The 18,600-nt window shown below is 37.7% G+C and overlaps 1 protein-coding gene across 3 annotated transcripts in view; it reads right to left on the bottom strand.

Annotated features, from left to right (window-relative positions):
* Tango5 (Transport and Golgi organization 5) overlaps window positions 1–18,600 on the bottom strand; it is a 63,085-nt gene that overhangs the window by 40,098 nt on the left and 4,387 nt on the right. Inside the window, exon 2 of one of the 3 annotated variants that reach the window (XM_089245237.1) lies at window positions 14,342–16,301. The exons of 1 other annotated variant lie outside the window; for it this stretch is intronic. The gene's annotated coding sequence lies outside the window, so the exon portion shown is untranslated. Of the gene's footprint in view, window positions 1–7,974; window positions 8,278–14,341; window positions 16,302–18,600 lie in introns of those variants that run through there. One more of the 3 variants, XM_089245236.1, reaches the window with a different exon arrangement.

The raw sequence follows: 18,600 nt of genomic DNA on the forward strand, positions 1-18,600 counted from the left end.
ATACAGGAAAAGTAATTTTTCTGGGGCCCTCTACATGGCTTGAAGTACATGCTAAACAATTTACATACTTGCTCACAAAAATTTTAACCAGATCTCATTATCATGAGATCCTCTCTTCACTTCAAGCCCAGGGAGACTGACACATCGATATAAATTTCAAAATTTTTATGTCATCGTTTCAAATTTAGTAATCGCACATTGGAAATCTTGAGATCCAATTCCAATTTTTTCAAGTCAGCGTGGCAACCTGATGCCTGGGATTTGTTAAGTACAGACAGATGTGTTTGTAACTAGCTAATATGTGTGAATTGCCCAATGAAATTGTAACAATAAAAACCTATTTGGTGAATATCAAACAATAGCATGGTGTAGAAAAATAGTCTAATCTAAAATAAGAACTGTGATGGATAAAAAAGAAAACTGTTCTGAAAGAGTTAGGACAGGAAAAAAAAAGCTGGCATAATTGATGATGACTAGCACACAAGAATTTACAAGAATGAAGATGGAAGCGGGGAGACCCTAGATTTGGCACGGTTTCAAAAATTTCTCAGGCTAACAGGCATAAAACTCACGAAATTCCAAAACATGGTTCAAGACAAACAAATATAGGACATAGAGGAAAATGAAAAGCTTTTCTCTTCATCATTTGTTTCTGTACATGGCTTTTGTAGCTTATGACACAAAGTATTTGAACAATATAAAGTCTCAATTCTGGGAGCTAAATGCTTGATATTTTCTGACCCAATGAGAAAAGAAAAATGTATCTTTGGGCAAGAAATTAGAAAGATAATCCATACTATGCATGTCGCAGTTTCTCTGGGAACCAATAAATTTTAATGACTTTTGATTCCCCCCCCCCCCTGCTATCCATGCACAAACTGTAAATGTGGAATGCATGAATCACAAGCTTCTGATATAAACATGTAAACTCCAATGAAAAATTAACTCAAAATAACAGTGAAAAACACCATACAGCTGTTTCAAGGCTAACATAGCTGAAAAGGCGGTTGAGTTTTGATGTTATAGTACAGACCACTCACTAGAGTGAAAGCTTGGCAATGATTCAGGTATTATATCGCTGAAGAGTGGCACCAGATAGGCACTTATAGGCACCAGAACAATTTTTCAAGAGCCAAAAAATTTACCACCAGAGGAAAAACAGGGATAAAATTATGCTTCTTTTAACTTTTCCAGGACATAATTGATCAATACGTAGGGCGACTGTCATTATGCTGACATAAATTCCAAACATTTTGTGTTATCACTCTAATTTAGTAACCACACTGAGAAAATTTTAGGCGTTGATACCAATTTTTTAGCAGACGTGAGTGACCTTTCTTTCTTTCTTTCTTTCAAACCGAGCACAACTCAGGTCTATCCCCATCTATGGGCAATTTACTACCCAGTGAGTTGTACCGCCAGAAGTGTAACCCTTTTCGGCATGCTTCGCTTTAAAGTTGGAATTTCACAAAGAAAATTTGTAGGGAGTCTATTCAGGCCTAGAGAAGTATGCATGTATAATTTTGTAAAAATTGCACTTACCGTTTTAATTTTGTGGGTTTGCCCAACCTCAAATTCGGGACTTGATTTTAGGCAAGCTTTGAATGTAAAACGTTAAAACTTATGCAGAAAAGGGATTAGTGTACAGCCAATAAAATAAGACCTTTTTCTTTTTTTTTACAGAAATCCTTTTTATATCCAAAAAACAAAAACAAAATCTGAAAAAAATTTGAATCAATTTTTTTTTTTTTAAATAAGGGTTTTTAAAAAATAAGCACAGGCCACAGAGTATGGATCGGTTTGAGTGGTGCTGTTATCTAAGGTTGATAGATGGTTCAAAGTAACCCATAAACTAATTTTCATTTTATTTGTGGTTTATTTTCAGTTTCAAAAAAGAATTTTAGGTTTTTTCCTGACCGAGTCCGAAAGTGTCAAAAAATAAAAAGTAAGTCAAGGAATGTGGAACATTTTTTAAGGATTTTAGTAGAATCGAAATTAAATCTTTTATATAGTTGACAGACATAAAAATCAATCCTGGCGATCTGCAGATTTATTGATTATCTCACCCACATTGTTTTATACATAGTACTTTCAATGGTATAGGCCAAATATGACATGATATATAAATCCATAAATGAAATGATCATACTAGTTTGATTGGTACAGAGGTCTTCCTGCATAATTATTGTGAATTCACATACAAATCAAATCTAACTTAACGTCCTATTTTTCATAATTCAAAGAAATGGAATACTTTTCCTTAGAATACCTGATAACCATGGTGTTGCTATGCTATGTAATTAACTTTTACATTTATTGGTGAGGAACCGAACATCAGGTATATGTGAAGCTTTCATTCTATCCTTATATTTTCAATAGATCACGTGTTACAATGAATTTCCAGGGCTAGGTCATGGCTATATCAAATGGGCGATTGCTTTTTGCTTCATAACAATGCTCCAATGCATTCCTCTTTGATTGCACATTTTCAGCTTTGAAAGTTTTTATGGCCATTCTTCTCAAAAAAGTTTAAACAGCCTCAAAGACAAATCACAATTACAATGTAAAAGAAAATTCAACAAAATGTGCTGATGGTTCTAATTTCTAAACAGCATCCCAAAAAATACAGTCGAGCCCAGATATAATGAAGTTGCACTGAAACATGAAAAACATTTGTAATATCCACGCGACATTTGTTATAAATGATACACATGAATACTCAAGTTTAATGAGAGGAATGGAAGCATTAGGGAATAATTGAATTCTTGGAAGAACACAAAGATACTTTTTAAGAATCGAAATGAGCATTCTATTTGTTTTTCCGACCACTCCAGAACAATGCAAACCTAAGCAACTCAATTTTCCTTTCCTATATCTTTTTTTTTTATGTTAAAAGACACACTGTCATGAAATAAGAAATTTTCATGTCATTCATAAACTTCAATTTAACAATCACTTACAGACAATTTTAGGCACCAAAACTGATATTATAGTTGCCACTGCGACCTGATGCCTCTGATTTGTCAAGCCCTGGACTAGTCAAGAGCACCACTGGTGGAAAAAGATTAAGCTACTGCTGCAAATGGTCCACTGAACTGTTAGACATTTTAATGGTTCTGGGATTTACAAAGAATGAGAAACTGACATAAACAAAACTGTGGTTGCGTAGATTCCTCCTTATTTGAACGGTTCTGGGAATGAACAGAAAGCCTTATCTACAATTGGAAGATCGCCACCTAGGCTATAGGTAGGCGATACACCCATAATCTTTCTCGGAATGGTACAGTAGTACTTCACATTTGCATGAGGTGCATGTACGGTAAATTAGCAATAACAATTGTTAATTCTAAAAATTTTTTTGGACCTTAGTGTCATTTTCATATGTTGGTGGAATACAGCCAACCCCCCCCCCCCCCGTATTCGCGTTTTTTTTTCTTCATTGAAATTTTTTTTTGCCAACACTCAGCAATCGTCATTCACATGTTTTGTTTGTTTACAAAATTTGAGTTGTACGTGTTTAGGATGGCTCATTTTTCTAATACTATAGATAATGTTTCGAAAAGACAAAAAAAAAATGAAAATTTTACAAAAAAAATTGATATATTGACTATATATGTTTGGAGAAATTAAATCAATTGCTGCTGTGTTGCCCGCCTGTATGGAATCAACGAATCTAGGGCGAGATATATCAACAAAAAGGAATCTGAAATTCAATCAGCCGAGGCTGTAGCTGTACCTATGGCAGCGAAAACTTTGCATTGCCTGCGGGACCCATGTGTTTCTCGTACAGAAAATGCTGTTTTTTTGTGGATCAAGACCGCCACAGAGATAGGGTATTCCAATTGATTCTAATATTATGAAAGAAAAGGCGAAAAAATTTTACTCTTCTGTAAAGGAAAGAACTGGTGAAACGTCTATTTCATCCGAACTTTATGCAAGGTTTCATAGGTTTAAGAAACGATTTGGATTACGCAATGTCAAAAATTACTGACGAACAAGCCTCTGCCGACCAGGAGGAAGCTAGAAAATTTCCCAAGAAATTATAAAAGATATTGTCACGTCTCAGTCACCTCGTTGGGCATTTTGTCTGTTGTGGCATTGTATTTGTTAGCGAAACAGGTGGGGGAAGAAGGGTTCAATGATATGGATGCGAAAACTTTGCATTGCCTGCGGGACCCATGTGTTTCTCGTACAGAAAATGCTGTTTTTTTGTGGATCAAGACCGCCACAGAGATAGGGTATTCCAATTGATTCTAATATTATGAAAGAAAAGGCGAAAAAATTTTACTCTTCTGTAAAGGAAAGAACTGGTGAAACGTCTATTTCATCCGAACTTTATGCAAGGTTTCATAGGTTTAAGAAACGATTTGGATTACGCAATGTCAAAAATTACTGACGAACAAGCCTCTGCCGACCAGGAGGAAGCTAGAAAATTTCCCAAGAAATTATAAAAGATATTGTCACGTCTCAGTCACCTCGTTGGGCATTTTGTCTGTTGTGGCATTGTATTTGTTAGCGAAACAGGTGGGGGAAGAAGGGTTCAATGATATGGATATAGACGAAATTGAACAGCTAAAAATTAATAGCAATTCAGAGGCATTAACCGAAGAGGAATTAATGCAGCTGAGTGACTGCTCCTGAAACTGAAGCTGTACTAGATGAAGATGATCAAGATAAAAAAAGGTATAAGACCAGTTCACATGTGTAACATAGCGGAAGGGCTTCGCAAGTTCAAATCAGGAATAGATTATTTTCATGACATGGATCCTTCTGTGTTACGTTCTTCACATGTAGAAAAATTAGTAGAGGAAGCCTTATATCTATATACATACTCCAACATACTTGATGATATGAAGAAGAAACGACAAACAGAAATCACGGTGCTCTTTCAGAAAACATCTCCACCCTCTTTTACATATCCTTTTACCCCTGCAGCCCCCTGCTCTTCTCCTGATGTTCAATAAACGACATATACAAAAAAAAACCCTATGGTTTCAGTTATTCGTGGATTTCCGTATTCTCTGTCACCTTAGGTACCTAACTCCTGCGAATACGGGATGGGGGGGGGGGCGACTGTACATTCCAAAAATTTTGTGTTGTCCACAGACTCCTATTTAGTTATCACACAGAAAATTTTAGGCAACAATGATTTTTCAGTCGACCTGGGATTTGTAAATCTCTGCTCTACAATGACATTCGTCAAGTCTTGTTTGGGAATATCTACACCTAATGTTAAGCTGCTGCCTCTTGATATAATGATAGCAGCTCAATAACAATATTTTTCTTTGGTCCACAGAGTATCATAATATCAAGGTCTCACTAATTTAATAACTATCAGGCTCAACTAAAGTACCAAAGGATGTTTAGAGGTGTCGCGAGTTCGGTACCCGGTTCATCCTTGTCAGAAAACTTTCCTGACACAGGGGTACAACAAAAAACAGCGACTTGACCGCAGCAAAAAATTGCTACCGCAGAGAGTCCCCCATTGAGGGGTTAGCGCACCATCCTCTCGATGAGTATATAAAAAAAAAACCAGCCGTTCGGAATCGAAAATAAATTGTAGGTCCCGGTTTAATTAGCCCTCGTGTGCAGAAAATGACCGCCGTATGACAAAAATGATCAAATGATCCGGCTCAACTGCATATAGTGAAATTCATACAACGGTAGACTAATCAGAGGACCAGAGAAGCATATCGTTATAGAGTGAATATACCAACACTATGAGAAGTGTATTGGAGGACATCATTACATAGGGTTTTCACTGTATTGTGATACCTAGGCTTACAAAGATTTTGAGATTTTTTTTGCCTTGGCCAACAGATATTTTTACTGATATGGATGCACATACTAATCTAAACCGCCACATTTTGAGCTAAATTTTAACAGCAATCATCACCAGAGAATTACTATCACTCGAGCCTGATTAATTCATGTCTTTGAATACTTTTCCAAATGTACCTCTACTTTTCTTTCTGAAAGTTTTGAATCACAATGTAAAATTATAGGTTAATGATAAACAGAAAATAAATTGAAAAATAAAGGATCTATGTTTTTATAGCATGCATTCTTTAAATGCATCAAACTGTACACAGTATAAGAACTTATTTAATGAAACGATAAACCTCTTCATTAATTATAATAAGTAAAGATGACACGCACCGAATACCAAGCAAAGATAATTAGAAAGAAAAGCCACGTTCCTCTCTGGGGAATCGAACCACCAACCTCGCACTTTCCGAAAGTGTATTCTACCATTAAGCTACAGAGGACAGACATTTTCTTTCCTAAGAACACTGAGTCCTTTTGGGAAAGTGTGTTTTCAAAGGGTCAGTGTTTTTAGGAAGTTCGAGATTGGTGGTTCAATTTTCCCACAGAGGAATGCAACTTTTCTTTCCAATTATCTTTGTTTGGTATCCAGTCATCTGTACTTTAAAGGAACTTATTTTTTCCATCTACATGTATCAGACACGCCTACAAACTTGACTGAGTTTTGTCAACACCTGGATGTTGGTTGTGTACATTAGTGTAAAATATAAAAATATTTTTAGTACCTCTTCTTATAAATTCTCATTTATCCAACTTTAAAGCCATTAATTTTAACCTTCGGTCAGTTTTCGTCTTTCTTACAGAGTTCCTTGGTGTTTTGAAAAACTTATCTTTAAATTTCAGGCCATATCTGGAACGAATTAAATTATTTTCCATAGAAACCTAGGGAAAATTGTTTTGACCAACAAATATGATTCTGGAATGAATTATCTGCATTAGCTGAGGTATCACTGTATAAGCTCGAATTTTGTAAAATTCAATTCTTATAGAAGCAATATAAAACTTGTCAAAAATGAAAGCCAGCTGGTCTCTGCCGGCAATCAAACTTGGATCTTCTTGTAAACCAGGCAAGTGTGCTACTACACACACACACACACTAATAGAGACACGATCTTGCCTTCCCTATTTTCTGCACTGCGGCACTGAAGGAGAGGCATCAGTAACCTCAGGGCTAGCATGCATTTCGACACATCTTGTCTAGCACAGCGACCAGAAAACAAAACTGACTCTAATTACGACCCTGAGTAGCTTCCCTTAACTTTGAGTCACAGTGGTGGGGTCGGCTAAAGTTCGTCTTCTGTAGTTCCCAACATTGAGACGCAAATGTGTGCCAATCTTCCCGCAGAGAGTAACAGGTCTACAATGGTACAAATATTTAATCATTACACTTCACTCATAGTTTGAAAACTAATGGCACCAAGCAAACTTCCAATTAGGTTCACAACACGTACCAATTCGTTAGAAGTTTCGCAGAAGAATATAGATGAGGTGCATGCAGGGTTTGGTAGTAGTAGTAACCTCACTTAGCTTCAGCAAATGGCCTGCAGGTGGGACGGTAGAGTGAGACAGGTTTCCCTCGGCCCAATACATCAAGGAAATAAGACTTTTTCTGGCTATTATATCAAGATGAACTATACACGAAATAGTAACATGTATTTGTTGACGTTTAGACACAATTTCTCAAACACAACCAGATGCTTAATAATATTCAAGTTCTGAATTGAGGAAACAATGTAGCCAAGCGCTTGGGAATGCATTTCGCAATGGACTCATAATGAAGTTTTATATGATCATAATCATCAAATATTCCTTTATTCACCATCAAATTGATTACTTTTCCCCCCTTCAATAACAGCGATCAATTTAGGTCACAACAAAGAGAAATATACTGGCTATTAGAATGAAAAATGCGGCTTCTCCGACACGCACGTGCGGGAAGGATACTGGAGTACATTGACTTCCCCTCCTCCAGAGATGGGAAGCTGCGCTCGTTTGAATAATTATTAAACTCCAACAGCTGGGCAATCATTTCAAATACAATCGCCACCGACGATGATGATGATCCGCTTCGTGTCATCATCGCGTTGTCTCTCGTCGCAGCAAAACAACAAAAATTTCAGCGCACGGTAAATAATAACAAAAACGTACCTCCTAATGTTTTCGGCGATATTCTTTTCCGAAGTCGATGTTTCTCTCGCCCATCGAAGGGGGACGGGAATTATTGTTATAATTACTAATAAATTAAAAATCACGCAATGACGTGGTGACAAATTTCGATATCACAGGTTCGCCACCGCCACATCTTCTTCCTCTTTTTTTACGTATTTCAAACGAGGAAAAGAAAATTCCTACGACTTCCTCGATGGCACCAATATTATGTACATATGAAAAAAAAAGAAAGATTTATTCTCTTTTTTTCCCCCTGTGGACGGCCGATTGCTCGCAACACGTCACACAATTCACAATGACGTCATCATCATCGCAAACACGCCAAACAGCAGCAGCTGGGGACGAAGAAGAGGGGGAGAAGACAACAAAACGGCGACGGCTCCCTGTCGGGAAATGTAGCACCTGCTGCCATCTCCCGGCCAATACGGTATACACACGTTGGTAAACAAGTCGTTATCAGTAGGACGGAGTTTTTTTTCCTTGTTTTTCCATTGAATTTTTTTTTCAATTGGTTTTTTTTTTTGCACATGCCCCCCCGCGCCTCGCAAGGGTGGGACTGACAGGGCTCCAGCCTGGCACGACGCTATAAATTCACTGTGAAGGGCAAGTTTGTCATAGCCCCCACATCTTGGAGCAGGACTTTCATGGGGGGCCTTTATGGTTAATTTTTGAAAAAACGACGAGAATCGGCTGAAGTGTCAGCTCCAACCTTGTACGCCCCCCCCCGCAATGTTAAAGAATAAAATATGCGACACCCCCCCCCCCCCGGCACCAGACCCACCTACTTCCTTCCCCCCAGTTGCGGCCCTGTTGAAGGGGGCCTTGAAAAGTCTGTGCTGGAAGCAGGGCCGCAACTAGGAGGGAGCAGTCAGGTCTAGTACCCCGTTCGCCGGAGCAGGGTACCCTTTTATTTCTTTTTGTACATTACTAGAGGGACGCCAACATGGGCGGAGATATGGGGGAGGGGGCATGGAGTCGACTGATTAGATCTACATATGAATTGACATCATCGTGCTCTCCCCCCAGACTTCCAAGTCTATTTCCGCCGATGGGTGCCAAAATGCCCACTTGCCTCGGTTGAACACGAATCTAATTGCGGCTCTACCTGGAAGTCCGCTAAAGATTCCAGACTTGAGGGCTCTGTTGCAGTATTCGGGGGACCAGTTTTGCATATGGGTGTTTCCACACGTTACTTTAATCAGAGGTGTTCATCTTTTTGGTGAGCACTGGCTATTTGAATTAATTTTTTACATATGCTCACCCATATTTCTATATTAGTGTAGTCATGTGCTCCGAGCTGTGTGGGCCCATGACAGTAGTATTATGGAGGCATACATTTGGAGTGCGGGGCTCGAGCCAAAACCTGGATAGATTAGTAGTCTAGGACCAGGAGTTGCTCGGGAAAATCTCTACCCGTGGCGGATCTGTTTTGGGCACCGACTGACCAACACCTTCTAGAGCATCTGCTTTAGAAGGTATTGGACTGACCACGTTTTTTTTTGCTAGACAAAGCTTTTTTTGCCCTTTCAACTCGGATTTGGCAACCCTACTAAAGTGGGCCCCCGTGCTGCCCCAAGTGTTTGTGTTTCTTAACCTTCTGTTGCAAATGTGATACCTTTGGACTTTCTTTTTCTCATGCCCTTTCCCTCCAAGGGGTCCAAGACCTTTTCTTTTTTTTTTAAAGTAAATTTATAGTGAACAGAAATTTTACAAATGAGCGCTTGAGTTCAATGAGCTTGTAGGGCTCTGTACAACGCCATCTCAACACCATGTACCCTCATATTCCGGCGATCCCGTACTTGACTGGAAAAGTAACAGGTTACATATGTAAAAAATGAAAATCATAGTACCAGATTTCATCATGTAGGTTCCCCCTATGGACGTGAAGCCCCCAGGTTATGCGTTAGAATGGGGCCGGGCTCCACGAACAGTTCTGCCGGATTCTGTAAGTGTTCATACTTTTTCCATCATAATCTACTTGAAATTTTTTTTCTTCTGTCAGACGTCTGTGTTAACCCCTTCGATCTCCTGCTTTGGCTATCCTCTTACGCGAGTTTCACCCATAACCTCCCCCAGGGTCGTAACTAAGATTTTTACCACCCGGGACAAACATTATTTTGCCGACCCAATAATTTTAAAATTCGATAATTTTGTAATAGAGTTTTTTGTTCCCACTTAAAATTGCCGTCCCCTAAATTTTGCCACACGGGGCAGTTGCTCCCCCCCTACCCCCCATTCCAGAACAATCAATAAGGGATATTTAAATCCACAAGATGGGCTTGAATTGAAAACCACTTCTCTAGACCCACACTGTGGGTCTAGAGAAGTGGTTCTGTGAGCCACAGGTTTTATTTCTTTACATTTGAATTTTTTCCATAGCTCTGTGCATTCCCCTCACCCCCCCCCCCCTTATCGGGGGCTTTTCTTTCCCTTGATTTTCACTCGTGGCCCCAACTTAGAATATTTGAACACCACAAGAGCCATATTGCCTAATGTTGAGAGCCACTGCTCTAAGAGACTTTGCTTACGCCCTGAGAAAATATGAATATCCTGGGCCCCTTATATGTAGCCTTTTTTTAAAGAAAGAAGGGAAAGAGGCATGTGTGTGAGCTATGTTCAAAGGCAGCCAATTTTCAGGCCCTGTGCCTCATTTGCCCATGGGAAAAAGGCCCCCTGTCAGTCCTGAGCTCAATATGTCTCACCAATGTGGTTCACAATGAATTAAAATGTTCAAAATGTTCATTTGAATACTGTGCCCCCCCCCCCCCATAGGCATGAACTTGTATTTGGCCAATGGGCCTGAACTCCCCCAACACATATTTGCCTCATCTCCATAAGATAGAAACAGATTTGATCCCTCCCAATATTTCTAATAGCTTTAGTGGAAATTTCAAATTAAAACAAAGATCAGTAGAGTGAACGAGTATCCTTGAACCTATTTTTATCCTGAATGCTCAAATTTTTTGTCACTTTCTTTTAAACATTTTGCGTTATTGGTAATTCCCGTTGTGTTTTTATTTGAAAAAGCAGTATTCACACGCAGAGGGGGAAGGAGCCCATTAGGGAAGGAGCACAATTTCTACCCGTTGAAATGCCTGAGAACCTTCCACTTCCCCATTCACGTACAGAATCTGGAATTATCATTTTGTCAGATAGGTACCTGCATCTGTGTAGGGGCCCTTAGAACATCATTTTGTCTGGTGGGAACCATGGTGCTCTTAAGTTAAGACACAGTGACTGAATGCCAGAACTTTGCCCCTTGGCTTATCCCGTTGCCAAGATCTCTTCCAGCCCAGCTTTGTGGCAGAGTCCGGAACATTATTTCAAGTAAAAAAAACACATTGCATAGCCTCGCAACAAAAATGTTGACAAAGCTTGCAGCCTACCGAGGACTTTATATCATTTACCATAAACTTCATAAGAAAAATCAATATAAGTTGCCAGCTAAAATTCATTGCGCCGAGAGGCAGCTACTTTGAATTCAAGTGAATGAGGATGTTAACAAGTGTATAGTTATATTTATGTTACAAATTGTCAATTTATAAATGAATTTTCTTTTTTATTGAAACTAATAAAAAAAGGTTTGGAAACAATTTTGTATAGCTATTTTTTTCCACCCTGTATATGGCTTTATAATTAAGTTTTGTTTATTGTTTACATGTCTATAGGAAATATTTTTTGTACATATAATAAAACCTTTCAATGAGGATCACAGACAAGGCAATATTGGGAGGTAGCCCTTCAGTTCATTTCAGTGTATATGAGCAGGGGGTGGGAGAAAACAGCAAAATCAAAAAAAAATTTTGGGGGGGGGGGCAATGTGCAATGTGGAGGGGTGATAAAAACGACTAACAAACCAATTCCACACATTTAAAATGTTTTGCAGTTATAGAAAGTACACATGAAATCTACAAGGATGATATTGAGAGCAATACATGTACATTTTAAAAATCACATGACCATGAAAGACTAAGAGAAACAAGCGAGTGCCTCTGCGCAGGCAAATTACTTCCTCAGTGCAAGCACAGCATCATCTCTTGATGGATGTTGTCAACACAAACGTATAAAAAGTTTATTTTTATCAGACCGGATCATTACTTTAAAATTAAAAGACTATTAATTTAACAAAAAAAGCATTTTGGTAATAAACTTATTTTTATCGGAATTTGTAGGAGACTCACAAATAACTTGACTGTTCATTAATCCGACCCATCCAATAATTCATCGTTTTTTAGTCGTCTTTTTTACCACAGAAAAGGAAAATATGTCACTTTGTCTGTGATTAAGTTTATATTACTCAAATGTGATTTTTCAATTGAGTTCTAGCAATTCGGCAATTTCAATAATCAGGCACACTCTGGTCTGTGATATTATTGAACATAATGTCTGACACAACACAAGCAATGTATGCCGATTGTTCAAATAAAACATGGACAAAGCTGATAACTCAAATATTTGAGCAGACCAACACGAACTACTGGCAGCACTGCTAAGTTTGACTCTCAGAATGTGGTCAGTCTGCTGAGCAGAGAAGAGAATGTTACAGTAACACATGGTGGATACATTCACGTAAGAAACATTTTGTAAAATGAAATTTTTTATGCACACAAAAGTGCCACAGTAACAAAATGTTGGGTCAAATGTATTTGGTTAAGAGCAGTGGTTCTCAACCTATGCTCTGCTGAGCTCAGCAACCACTCCAGTAAATAAAAAGAGGCCTCCATAATATTGATTATAAAAAAACAATGGGAGTCAAACAGATTGGGAACTGTTAGTTTTGAGGGATATAATTTTCAACACAGCACTGTATTCAAGCAGAATACTGAATTTTGACAGCACAGAAAGGGTTATACACTATCCACACCAATAATTGTCAAGATAAACATATAATTGAAAGCCTGCCTGCTCTCTCTGCAGAGAGACATTTTCAAATGAGACTGGATCACACACACACACATTTATGCCTCAAAGTTGAAAAGCCATAGAAAAGCCACTTCAGTTGACCACCACAGTGTGGCAAATTGGGTTTGTACCTAGATCCCCATGAGATGAGAGTTTGGGGATCCAGGTTCCACTGTGATGACGGTGGAGGTGGGAATTTTTACAGACAAACATTTCCTGTTAGGTGAAGGGCTCATTACAGAACAATACAAAACACTCTGCTTTGGGGGTCATATATTATAATCAGATGCTCCGATGAATGGCGAGAATTTACATTGCGATTGTGATGTCATTTCAAGGATTAAAAACAAAAGTTTCCCCCCAAAGTAGGGATTTTTTCACAATCAATGGTCAAAACTACAAAGATATAAGAATTTTTTGAGAGTCTAAGAAATGGAGTAGAAATTCAGCACTACCAGAAAATTTTGAGACTTGGCAATCATGAAATCAACACATCAGAGTTAAGCAGCATTAAGCTGCTGACAAATTCCACTTGCAGAAATTTGTTGTCTTAATAAATGGGTATTCCCTCTACAATCCAAGGTATCCCACATTTACCTATTCCTTACTGGAATGACAGTTCTTCATATTCTCAAAGAAAATATGTGTTTGCATCTGAAAATTTATTGACAGAAGATATTAAATGACGAATGTTCTTCATTACCTTGTCCACACACAATGGCAATTTTTTCGCGATATATAACCAGAGCCTGTCCACGTCACACCTAGTGAGCAAACCCATCCACCTAGAAACTTGATAGACCACTTGAACACAGTGCTTCATTCTAAACTTATGTTCCCCATACACTGCTTACATCTGACAAAAGATTTTACTGGCAAGGGTATTTTTAATTCCTTTACATAGGAATCAAATTGAATCATGCTACATTCTACTTGTTTGAATGTGGCATCCACTGCACATCATCGTTGAAACCATTGAATGTTCACCATTGGTGAAGCATTCATTTCTACTCAGCAACCACTTGTTTTCTGTGCTGTTACTACTAATACCAAATCATGTAGTGTTATCAATTCTTGGCCACAACATCAAATATCTGAATTATTGTCAGTTTTGTCCATGTTTCATATGAACAACCTGCTTGGGTAAAACAACTGATAAAAAGGATGGGAAAAATAATTTAAAAAAGATGGAAATAAGTCACAAAAACAAAAAAATTCAACAAAAGAAAATATATTTATTCTCATAACCACATGCAAAAACAAAACAAATCAAATATATTTAAATTTTTATTTCATTTATTCTATTGGTTAAGGAATCATATTTTGATTGTCATACTTGAAAATTTTAAATTTCACAAATAAAAAAAAAAGTAAATGACACTAAAAATGGAAATTTTTTCCCCTAGCACATACAAATTTAAGAATCAATTAAATTAATGATTACTTGCTACTATGGCTTTCCTTACTGCTTTCAACTTTATGCCTCGTTTCTACAGTCCCTTCCAGCAGATATTAAACACACATGCCAAAATAAAAATAAAATAATAATTTCAGTCAACAAAATGCAAATCATTTTCATGCACATCTAAGCTCTAATTATACAGGATGCATAAGTTCTTTTACCCTTGTATAACTTGCAAAATGTATGATGATTTTTTATTTTATCATTGCAAAAGCTGTGATTGGAGTTCAGCTTGTTGCTTTGAGTTTTCAAATAAAGAAATAATGGTATAGTAAATGAATGATAAGAGAAAAAATTATTGGCAATAGAACAAAAAGTTTGGAAAACTGTTATATAGATCTAATCTATATATATAAAATTTATATTCTCTCTGTGTGTGTGTGCTCTCTATACAAATCTATAATTTTAGATCTATCATCTCCACATTTTTCATATATACCAAACAGGGCCCGGATTTAAACGATAGGCTACTTTAAAAGTTTGGGCATATGCCAGAAACAAACAAAAAAAAAAAACCACTGAGCAACAATGGTTTCTTGGCCTCAACAATTACTTTCAGAATGTTTTAGAATGAACTTTGTTTACCCTGGTTCCCTAACAATGCGTTTCAGACATACATAGGCCTTTACAATGGTTTGTCACTTCTTTAATCCTGTCAGTATATGTATAACAGTTTCTGCTTTTGTAATAGTTTGTAACTTTTTCAATATTCCCAGTAATTGAAGAAAACCTGGGCAGCGCCAAGTATTATAGCTAGTATATAATGTAAATGATCACTAATATGGAAGAAATTTCAAGAACACAAACACATATGGTGGATAGTGAGCTCTACAAACATACTAGACATCAATCAACCTGTTTTGTTGTGTTATCCATCTTCAAGCTAAGCTGATATACAGAGAATTGATTGCAATCACTGAACATTGACGCAAAACGAAGAGCATTAATTTTACATTTTGAAGTCAACTATTTATACCCTATTTGTGAATTATCCTATTTTTATGCTGTATGTTTGTTTTGCACAAATTAAATAATGTTCTACAACAGGCAGAGGAAGGCTCGAGGACCATGCAGCTAGAAGAAATGACCAAAACTAATCTTTCAAATAGTGATTAAATAGCTTTGCTCGAATTCAAATACACCATTATTTTTGACATAAAAATTATGAAGCATTGAATAATATCCTAATCACCCCCATTGGAACAAATGCAGAAATTTAATGTGAAAAAAATATTTTGAATTTAATCACGTGTATTAAAAAGCAACTAACAATGAAATAACACGATAATTAGAGCAAAATAAAAAAAGTTTCATAACTATTTTTACCTAAACAATGCGTCTGCAAGTTTGAATAAAAAATATTCTTCAAGCAATTTTTTTCAAAGCATTTACTTCAGATAATTTCAAGCATAGAATGCTCACAAAATAGCTGTACCAATAATGGTTTGGTATCCCAAAGCAGAATGTGCCACAATCTGCTACGTACGTCGCAGAACAATTAGCGCTACTGCTGAACAATTTGGAAGAATTTTAAGAAAAAGTGCAAAAAAAACACCATTACATGCATGGGGGTTTTTACTGCAGAACATTTCCAGTCAGCTAAGGGCTTGTCGCAGAACAGTGCTAAACATTCTGCTTTAGGGGTTTGGCAATATAGTGATGCCTCAGCTAAAAAAAGATTTTTCTGCCTTGGCTAACAAACATTTTCATTCATACGGATGCGCACTCTCACTTAACACAACATTGCGAGTTGAATTTTCCCATCAATCATCATATCAGAATTACTGTCACTTGAGCTCTATTAATTCATGTCCACCTTGGAATTTTTTTCCAGATGTACCTTGAAAATTGAAGGACCGGACACACCACGCTTCCCATCTCAAGGAGATATCGAAGCGTTCTCCAGATGAACCTACACTTCTCTTTCAGAAAGTATTTAACCCTTAACACACTAAGCGGGGTCTTCGAAGGACCCCAGAGTGACATTTCTAGCGATCCTGCTTTAACTATAAGAACAATTGTTTTCTTAATTTTTGTATGTGTCCCGCACCACCTTATGATAAAAAATATTTATTAGATTTAGAGAATATTCTACAAAAAAAAAATTAAAAATTAAAAATGCGCTTGGGGTCCCGGGAAGACCCCGCTTAGTATTCTACGTTACAAATGTGAAAAGATTTAATTCTTGTTTAAATCATAGAAAATGAACATTTTAGCGACCCTTTCATCTGTATATAATAATAATTATTATTATTGCATTTGGTTTGAGTGGCAACGTGTTTGTTTTCTAAAGTCAAAGCCGACCAGGATGGTTATTTTGTGTACTGTTACCCTACACGGACTGAACGTAAACAAGCTGATTGGAAATTTTGAAAAATGTCTCGCCGACAACTTTCCGATGATGATATTGTTCACTTGCTAGAAGAGTGTGACCTCAGTGGCCCGGAAGACATTTTGAGCGACTCTGATGAAGAATTCATTCCACAAGAAGATGAGTCAGAATCTGAAGACAACGTTGCAGTGAATTCTGAAGAAAGTGACATTGCTAGCGACAATTCGGATGCTGATTCTAATGGAGATGAATTAGTTGCAAAATCAGGAAGAAAGTGGACAAGTTCAGTCCCTCCCGTGACTCGTCGTCGCAAACATAACATTGTCAGAAGGTGTCCTGGTCCAACGAGAGCAACTAATTTTGCAACTAACATGTCCGAAGTGTTCAACATGTTCCTTGATGACCGAATTGTAGATACTATATGCACCTTCACTAATGCTGAAGCGTCACGTGTTGTTCATAACTTCAACGTGAATGCTTCTCTGAACAGAATGAGAATTTGGTTAGATGTAGATCCTGTGGAAATAAGAGCGTTTTTTGGTGTGTTACTGATTGCTGGTGCTCTTCGGTGCCGAAAAGAAAGCATTTCTGAAATGTGGACAACAGATGAAAAAATTCGTCGTGCAGTTTTTACTGCTGCTATGCCACCGGACAGATTTGTGCACATCCTTCAGTTTATCAGGTTTGACGATAAGTCGACACGTGACCAACGAAAGGCAAATGATAAACTTGCAGCTATTCGTGATGTTTGGGATTCATTTGTAGAAAACTGCAAGAAGCTTTTCGAACCATTTGAAGATATTACAATAGATGAACAACTAGTTGCATTTCGTGGCAGATGTCCAATTAGGCAGTACATGAAATCTAAACCAGCAAAATATGGGATCAAAGTCTGGGCAGCTGCGGACGTGAAGATGTCATATTTATACAATATGCAAGTCTACACTGGAAAGCTTCCAGGAAACCTGCCAGAAAAAAACTTAGCACACCGCGTAGTACGTGACTTGACGAAACCATTCTTTGGATCTGGAAGAGGTGTGACTACTGACAATTTTTTCACGTCTGTGCAAACTGCAGAATTTTTGCTGCAGAAAAACGTTACTATGACAGGAACACTGAGAGTAAAAAAGCCAGATATTCCTGTAATGATGCAAACTGCAAAATATAGAGACCTTCTTTCATCAATATTTATCTTCTCAGAAAGAGTAGCAGTGGTCAGCTACGTCCCAAAGAAAAACAAAACAGTTCGTGTCCTTTCCACTCAATTTATTGATGATTCAGTATCCAATGAAAGTCATAAGAAGCCCAACATGATACTTGAATATAACCGTACCAAAGGTAGGATAGACAATCCAGACAAGTCGATAAGAGAATATACGTGTGCCAGACGTACCTCAAGATGGCCTCTGAGACTTTTCATGAACATTCTTGATATTGGAGCCCTAAATGCTTTCATCATTTGGATGTCGAAAAACATAGACTGGAACAGAGGCTTGAAAAATCGCAGATATCGATTTCTATTGGAAATTGGTGAGGAACTTACACTGCCAAACATTCATCGGAGAGCAAACAATCCAAATGGTCTCCATCTTTCTGTTGTCAGAGCCATTGAAGCTGTGGGAGTAAATGTTACGGACAACGCCACAGCTAAATGTGCATCATCAACATCACAGCAGCATCAGATGCGGAAGAGAGGAAGATGTGCTTATTGCCCCAGAAACATAGACAGGAAAGTAAATATTGTCTGCAGTAAATGCAAGTGTTTCGTATGCGAAACTCACAGAAAGACCTGCACAACTGTGACCTGTGCTAAGGGCTGCAGCACTACATGATTCTTTACGATGACATATACAACTAGTTTTATATTAACTTTTTACTGTCTACAACGTACTGTCGAAATAAATAACAT

This window comes from Pholcus phalangioides, unplaced genomic scaffold, assembly GCF_987345545.1.
Source record: "Pholcus phalangioides strain wild (caught in Gottingen) unplaced genomic scaffold, Ppha-v1.0 ptg000015l_1, whole genome shotgun sequence".
NCBI classification, from domain to species: Eukaryota; Metazoa; Arthropoda; class Arachnida; order Araneae; family Pholcidae; genus Pholcus; species Pholcus phalangioides.